The following is a 6,839-nucleotide window of genomic DNA, read 5'->3' on the forward strand; positions in this document are numbered from 1 at the left end:
TGATGAAAGTGAACCATGCAAGTTGAGGGTCAAGATGGGAGGGATGGTATGGAAGAGAATGGGGGAACAGATAAGATTATGCAAAAGGAAGGAAATGTACTAGTTACCTGACATACAGAAAGGTAACGCTGCTCTATATCACCGCTATAACAATTTTTTTTTAAAAGAAGAGAGTTCCCAAATGAGAACACAGGAGAATAGGAAAATACAGAGCAGATCATTCTTTTTTTATGTCCTTGATACCTGATAGTTTCAATCAATAGCTATTGTCCTACCAACTGAGTCATACCTCTAAACCCAAAAGTCCTTACAATATTCAAATTTTTCATTGATTTCTTCATATTTTCTATTTACTTTTTGGTTTTTGTGTGTGTGTGTGTGTGTGTGTGTGTGTGTGTAATGGAGTTTGATCGTAGGGTCTAGGTGCTATCCCTGAGCTTCTTTTTGGCTCAAGAGTTCACTATACCACTTGAGCCAAAGCTTCAGTTCTGGTTTTCTTGAATAGTTTATGGGAGATAATAGATTCATAGAGACGTTTTTGCACATCTAGATGCAAATCATCATCTTCAGATCTTAGCCTCTGGAGTACGCAGTATTATAGACATGAGTCAAGGTTTATGGCTTATGAATTGTTGTCCCTTTTTTAAAAAGCTGGTGCCAGTGGCTCATGCCTGTAATCGTAGCACCACAGGAGGCTGAGATCTGATAATTGTGGTTTAAAGACAACCTGGGTAAGAAAGTCTGTGAGACTATTATCTCATAAACTGGTTAGTAAGAAACCAGAAGGGGCACTGGCTCAACCTGGTAGGGTGATAGCCTTGGGCACAAAAGAACGGGGACTGCCTCCCCAGGCCCTGAGTTCAAGCCACACATATAAAAAATGTAAAAAAAAATTACAATCACTTGTAATCTCAACTTCCTCAATTGGTGGTTCATTTAAAGTTAATTTGCATCTCACTTTGTACGTATTTGAGGGGGAACTAAACATTTAAAAAAATGAGCACCTGGGTTCAGGTGGCTCATGCCTGTAGTCCTACCTTTTCAGGAGGCTGAGAAATGAATATGGTGGTTTAAAGACAGCCTGGGCAGAAAAGTTCCCATGAGACTGCTATTTCCAATTAACCACTAAAAAACAAGAAATGGCACTGTGGTTTAAACTGGTATGGTAGAGTACTAGCATTGAGCAAAACTGTTCTGGGACAATATCCATGCCCTCTGTTCAAGTCCCATGTCTGAAGGAAAAATAGAAATCAAGGCTGGGAATTTGGCTCACTGTTAGAATGCTTGCCTTGCATGTTGAAAGTTTGGGTTCAATTCCTAAGTATCACATAAGCAGAAAAAGCCAGAAGTGGCACTGTTGCTCAAGTGGTAGAGTGCTAGCCTTGAGGTGAAGAGCTAAGGGACAGTGCCCAGGCCAGAGTTCAAGATCCATGGTGGATAAAAAACAAACAAAGATAGTTCAAACATTTAAATGATGTGCACACTAGACTATACACTAAAGATGAAAGATTAAATTAATGAATTAATAATTAAAATGATCAACATTATTTCGATTTTGTAAGTGGTGAATATAGCAGAAAAAGTGAAAAAATAATGATTCATTTCTAACCACTCATATTGTTTTAAACTCATTTACTACTTTTAAACTAAAGGGGCACATAAGTATCATTTTACAGAAAAACAAAAGTTGTACTTGTATTTCAGCCTGAATTCCACATTTTATAATTCTCTTTTTAGTAAACAATCAGTATATTAAAATACCTATAATCCCTTTATTTAATACTTATAATTCCAGTATTTGATTATATCATAATTCCTCCCTTACTTCTTTTCTTCATATCCTTTCCTCCTTTCTATACTAGCAGTTAAATTAAGGGCTTCATGCACTTAAGGTAGGTCCTCTAAAAGGTGAGCTACACGCCTGCCTTTTTTGCCTTAGTCACTTTTGTTTTTGTTGGTCATGTGGCTTGAACTCTGGGCCTAGAGACTGTCCTTGCACTCTTCAGCTCAAGGCAAGTTCTCTACTGTTTGAGCCACAGTGTCACTTCTGATTTTCTGGTGGTTTAATGGGAATAAGAGTCTCACAGAGTTTCCTGCCTAGACTGCCTTTGAACTGTGATCTTCAGATCTCAGCCTCCTGAGTAGCTAAGATTACAGGCATGAGGCACCTGCACCCAGCTCTGCTTTACCCTTATTTGGGGGGGGGGGCTGAACTCTGGGCCTGGCCACTGTCCCTCAGCTCAAGGCTCAAGGCTAGCGCTCTACCACTTGAGCCACAGTTCCACTTCCGGCTTTTTTCTTATTCTGCTTATGTGGTACTGAGGAATCGAACACAGGGCCTCATGCATGCAAGGCAAGTGCTCTACCAGTGAGCCACCTTCCCAGCCTTGCTTTTTCCATTCTTATGGCAGGGTTTTCTGTTTATGACCAGGCCAGCATGGTCCACAATCCTTCTTTTTACCTTTTCTGAGTAGATGAAATACAAAGCACAAAGCATTGGGTTCAGATATTGATTGAGATCCAATGTTGTGAAGGTTTCCTGGGGCTAGCCTCAAATCATAATCCTCTCTGTATCAGTCAAGACCCAGCAGCTAGCATTATAAGTATGAGCTCCCATGCGTGGCTCAAATTTCTGACAACTAAAACATATGAGCAAAGTTTTAATAATTTTAAATGTTGAATTTGAGGACCATGAGTGCTTTTAATTGCCTAGTTTCAAATTTCACCAAAAAACCCAAATATTAACTTTTGATTTCCTAGATTAAATAAGCAGATAAACTTTAAAAAGCAATTAGCTATTTAAAGAAAAAACGCTAGGGCTGAAAAGGTGGCTCAGTGGTAGAGCGCATGCCTTGCATGCCTGAGGCCCTGGGTTCGATTCCTAAGTACCACATAAGCAAAAAGAAAAAAGCTGGAAATGGCGCTGTGGCTCAAGTGTTAGAGTGCTAGCTTTGAGCTGAAGAACTGAGGGACAGCACCCAGGCCCCGAGGTCAGGCTCCACGACTGAACCCCCCCCAATAAAAAAGCTAAACAGTAATCATCCTTACCACTGTTACTTTGGACTTAACACCTTGTCAAACATTGTTTACATCATAGTTGGTTTTTATTGGCAGTATATACCATAAATGGATCAGGCCACCGCCAATGTCAATGGCAAAACAGCCTATATGCACAGGAGTGAAAGCCAGGCTGTAGGCCATCACACCAACCATGCTCTTATATCTGATTTGCTTTGGAAACAGGATTATTATTCCATTCTTTCTACAAAGTTGCATGATTAGCAAACACGATTTAGAATGAGATTGGCCTCATACTTCATGTTCCAAGTAAAAGTCTTGCTTTCTGTATATCACTCCCATAAATCTAAATACTGGACTTGGCTTTATTGTGTCAATGTTGTCTTATTTGTAGTCTTTTTTTTTTTTTGTCGGTCATGGGGCTTGAACTCTGGGCCTGGGGCTGTCCCTCAGCTCTTCAGCTCAAGGCGAGCACTCTACCACTTGAGCTACAGCGCCACTTCCGGTTTTCTGGTGGTTTATTGGAGATAGGAGTCTCACGGTCTCTCCTGCCCGGGCTGGCTTTGAACCGCGATCCTCAGATTTCAGCCTCCTGAGTAGCTAGGATTACAGGCGTGAGCCATCAGCGCCCGGCTGTAGTCTTTTATATTGTACTGAACCCTTATACTTAAACACAGAACTTCTCTTTCTCATATTATTGCTATTGTTTCCCTTACTGTTAGCACATGTACACTTGGGAAATAATGAACAGCACGTACACTCACAAAAAGAATGTTCTGAGAACCTTCTTCCCATTTAAAATTCGCCTTAGTTTACAGAGAACTTACAAAGTTTGAACTCAATGTACTCATGTATAATGTATTTATAAGCAATATAAATTTCATATTTTCTATTTGCTAAGTTGTCCCTGAAACACGTGTTACCTCAGGTCCAAAGGTGTCCTAGTGTTATTTCAGTGAAGCCAGAAAACATTCATTATACCTCAAGCAGCACCATCGATTGTTACTGGAAGTAACCATTACTGGATGTGGAAACTGAACCCAGGAGAGGAATGGAACATAGAGGAATAACAAAGTTCAAGTTACCTTGTGCTTTCCTTTTTACTGTACAAGAAAAGTATCCCAAGGCTTGAAGGAAACTCTGTCCCTGGCTTTTCCGAGTGTGCTCTTTACTCATATTAAATTTTTCTGTAAACTTCTAGTTAAGGGTATTACAAAAGGAAACAATGTACCATTTGAAGGAGAGCATAGAACAAAAGGAAGTAACTTTGTTTTAAAAGTGTTCTCCTGCAAAGGAACAAAGACATGGAGGTTTTAATGTCTCTTATGGATGGATATTTCACCCCTGAGATGATTCTCTTGATGCAGGAGTCAGTTATCAATTCCTTTGGTCTGGTCCTGAGTTCTCCAGAGCAATAAGGATTCCAAAAAAGCAGGATCCAGTGAGTATGATCAGCAAAAGAAGCATCTTCTCTGACCAGTACTCCTTTAAGGAGGGTCCCAAAGAAATATCTGGGATTTTTGATTGCTTGTTTGTTTAGATTGTGCTGGTTCTGGGGCTTGAACCCAGAGGCTGGATCCTGTCCCTGAACAGTTGTCTCTCCTGCCCATCTGCCCCCAAAGTTAGTACTCTACTGCTTGAGCCAAAACTCCACTTCTGGTTTTATGGTGTTCAATTTTCGATAAGAGTTTGACAGACACTCCTGCCTGGTTGCTTTGAATTAAGATAGTAAGAAAGCTAAGTGTCATCAATTGTATAGTGTTCTCTTTTTAAACAAAAATATTAGATGAAGTTTATTATAAAGCTAATATTTGACAATGTTTAAAGGAAGAGAATATGTCTAGCAAAGAAGCCATAACTTAAATAACTCAGCAAAACTGGGTGCGCTGAATCATTTTGAAATTATTTTTTCTGCTTGGGAAGATTATTGATCTTGTCCTTCCTTTTGGGGAAACTTAAGGTAATATTTGCACTTTTTGTTGTTTGTGGGGCTTGAACTCTGATCCTGGGTGCACTCCCTAAGGTCTTCAGCTCAAGTTGAGTGCTCTCCCGCTTAAGCTACACCACCACTTCTGTGTTTCAGGTGGTTAATTGAAGATAAGTGTCTCATGAACATTCCTGACCAGGCTGTCGTTGAACCACAATCCTCTGGTCTCAACCTCTAGATTAGCTAGGATTACAGGCGTGAACCACCAGCACCCAGCTCATATTTTCGCTTATGTGCACTGAATGACACTATATAGACAAATAATGGAAATTTGAATCAAATGATGGCATTGCAGCTTTCCAGAAAATTTGAGGTAGCAATAAATATGTCCTCCTTTCAATGTTGTTTCATTAATGACTCATGAGCTATGGGACCCTTACATTAGCATCTTCTGCCATCTTTTTAGGTGTATTTAGTATCAGGTAATGTTCATAGAGAAATATAGAAAGACTGAGATTTTTAGAAAGCAAAGAAGATAAGGTAGGAAAAAACAGCACAGAAGGAGATACAGTTATTGCACAGAAATTAAGAAGTAGTCTAAGAGATTTAGAAGGCTAAAGGCAATGAGGAATAAGACTAGTTGATAACTATTTCTTCAATAACCAAAAATGGTTCTCTAAAAAAAATTCTGGTATGCCTTAGTTGCTGTCATTTATTCATTATCTCTGGAATTATTCCTTCTCTTTTGTCACAACTGTGAATTTGCCTCTGCCGTTTTGGTGCCATAAATGACCGAAAATATTTCCAAATCTCACTTAGACTACCCTTCTCATTGTGATTAGCAGTGACCATTCAAAAACCTGGAATCTTTGAATTTCCAGAATTAATCTTCACCTGACATCTAAGCACATTCAAGCCATTAATTGCTGTGACCTAATGAACAAAACTCTTTCTTAAACACAATATCCTAATATAAGTAAATTACATGAATTAGGGACTATTGTCAGGTGTCAGTATGGCAGAAGCAATTATATATTCCAAGTATGGGTTCCTTATTTTGTATTTACTAACTAAATGTTTTTTGGTTTTGGATTTGTTGTTGTTGTTTGTTTTTGTTTTTTGTTAATCAAGGGACTTACACTCAGGCCTAGGGAATAATTCCTGATTTTTTTCTTCTCAAGTCTATCATTCTACCACTTGAGGCACTGCAGCACTTTCAGTGTTTTTCTGTTTATGTGGTACTGAGGAATTGAACTCAGGGTTTCATGCATGCTAGACAATCACTGTATCATGAAGCCACATTCCCAGAGCCCTAATTGACTTTCTTAAGTTGACATTATATTTTCATTCCGTAACTATGTACCATAATATTGGCCAGGTGCTAGATAATGATGTAGAAAAGAATACAATAAAATAAATCCAGTAAGTCTAGATGGACAATGAATAACCCTCACAGTTCTAGCAAGGGCACAGAGGGCTTATCTCATGGAGATGTATCAACATGCTGAGTGAGACCGCTCCTGACCCATAACCCACATCCAGAACCAGAATGAGTAGGCCATCTTGGGTTCCAGCCACCTGGGGACGTTGGGCAACCTCCTATGGCACAGATTCAACCAGTTCCTGAGAGAGAGAGAGAGAGACAGAGAGAGACAGACAGACAGAGAGAGAGAGAGAGAGAAAACCAGAATTACAGTTAAATCCGGTGCCAGTGGCTTAGAACTCTAATCCTAACTAAACAGGAGGCTGAGATATGAAGATAATGGTTCATAGACAACCCAGGCAGGAACATCTGTGAGAATATTATCTCCAAAGAATCACCAGAAAAGTGGAAGGGGCACTGTGGGCTCAAGTGATAGAGTGCTAGCCTTGAGCTGAGGAGCTCAGGAACAGT

The sequence above is a fragment of the Dipodomys spectabilis genome, unplaced genomic scaffold (genome assembly GCF_019054845.1).
Source record: "Dipodomys spectabilis isolate Male_0828 unplaced genomic scaffold, ASM1905484v1 ptg000205l, whole genome shotgun sequence".
Classification (NCBI taxonomy): Eukaryota; Metazoa; Chordata; class Mammalia; order Rodentia; family Heteromyidae; genus Dipodomys; species Dipodomys spectabilis.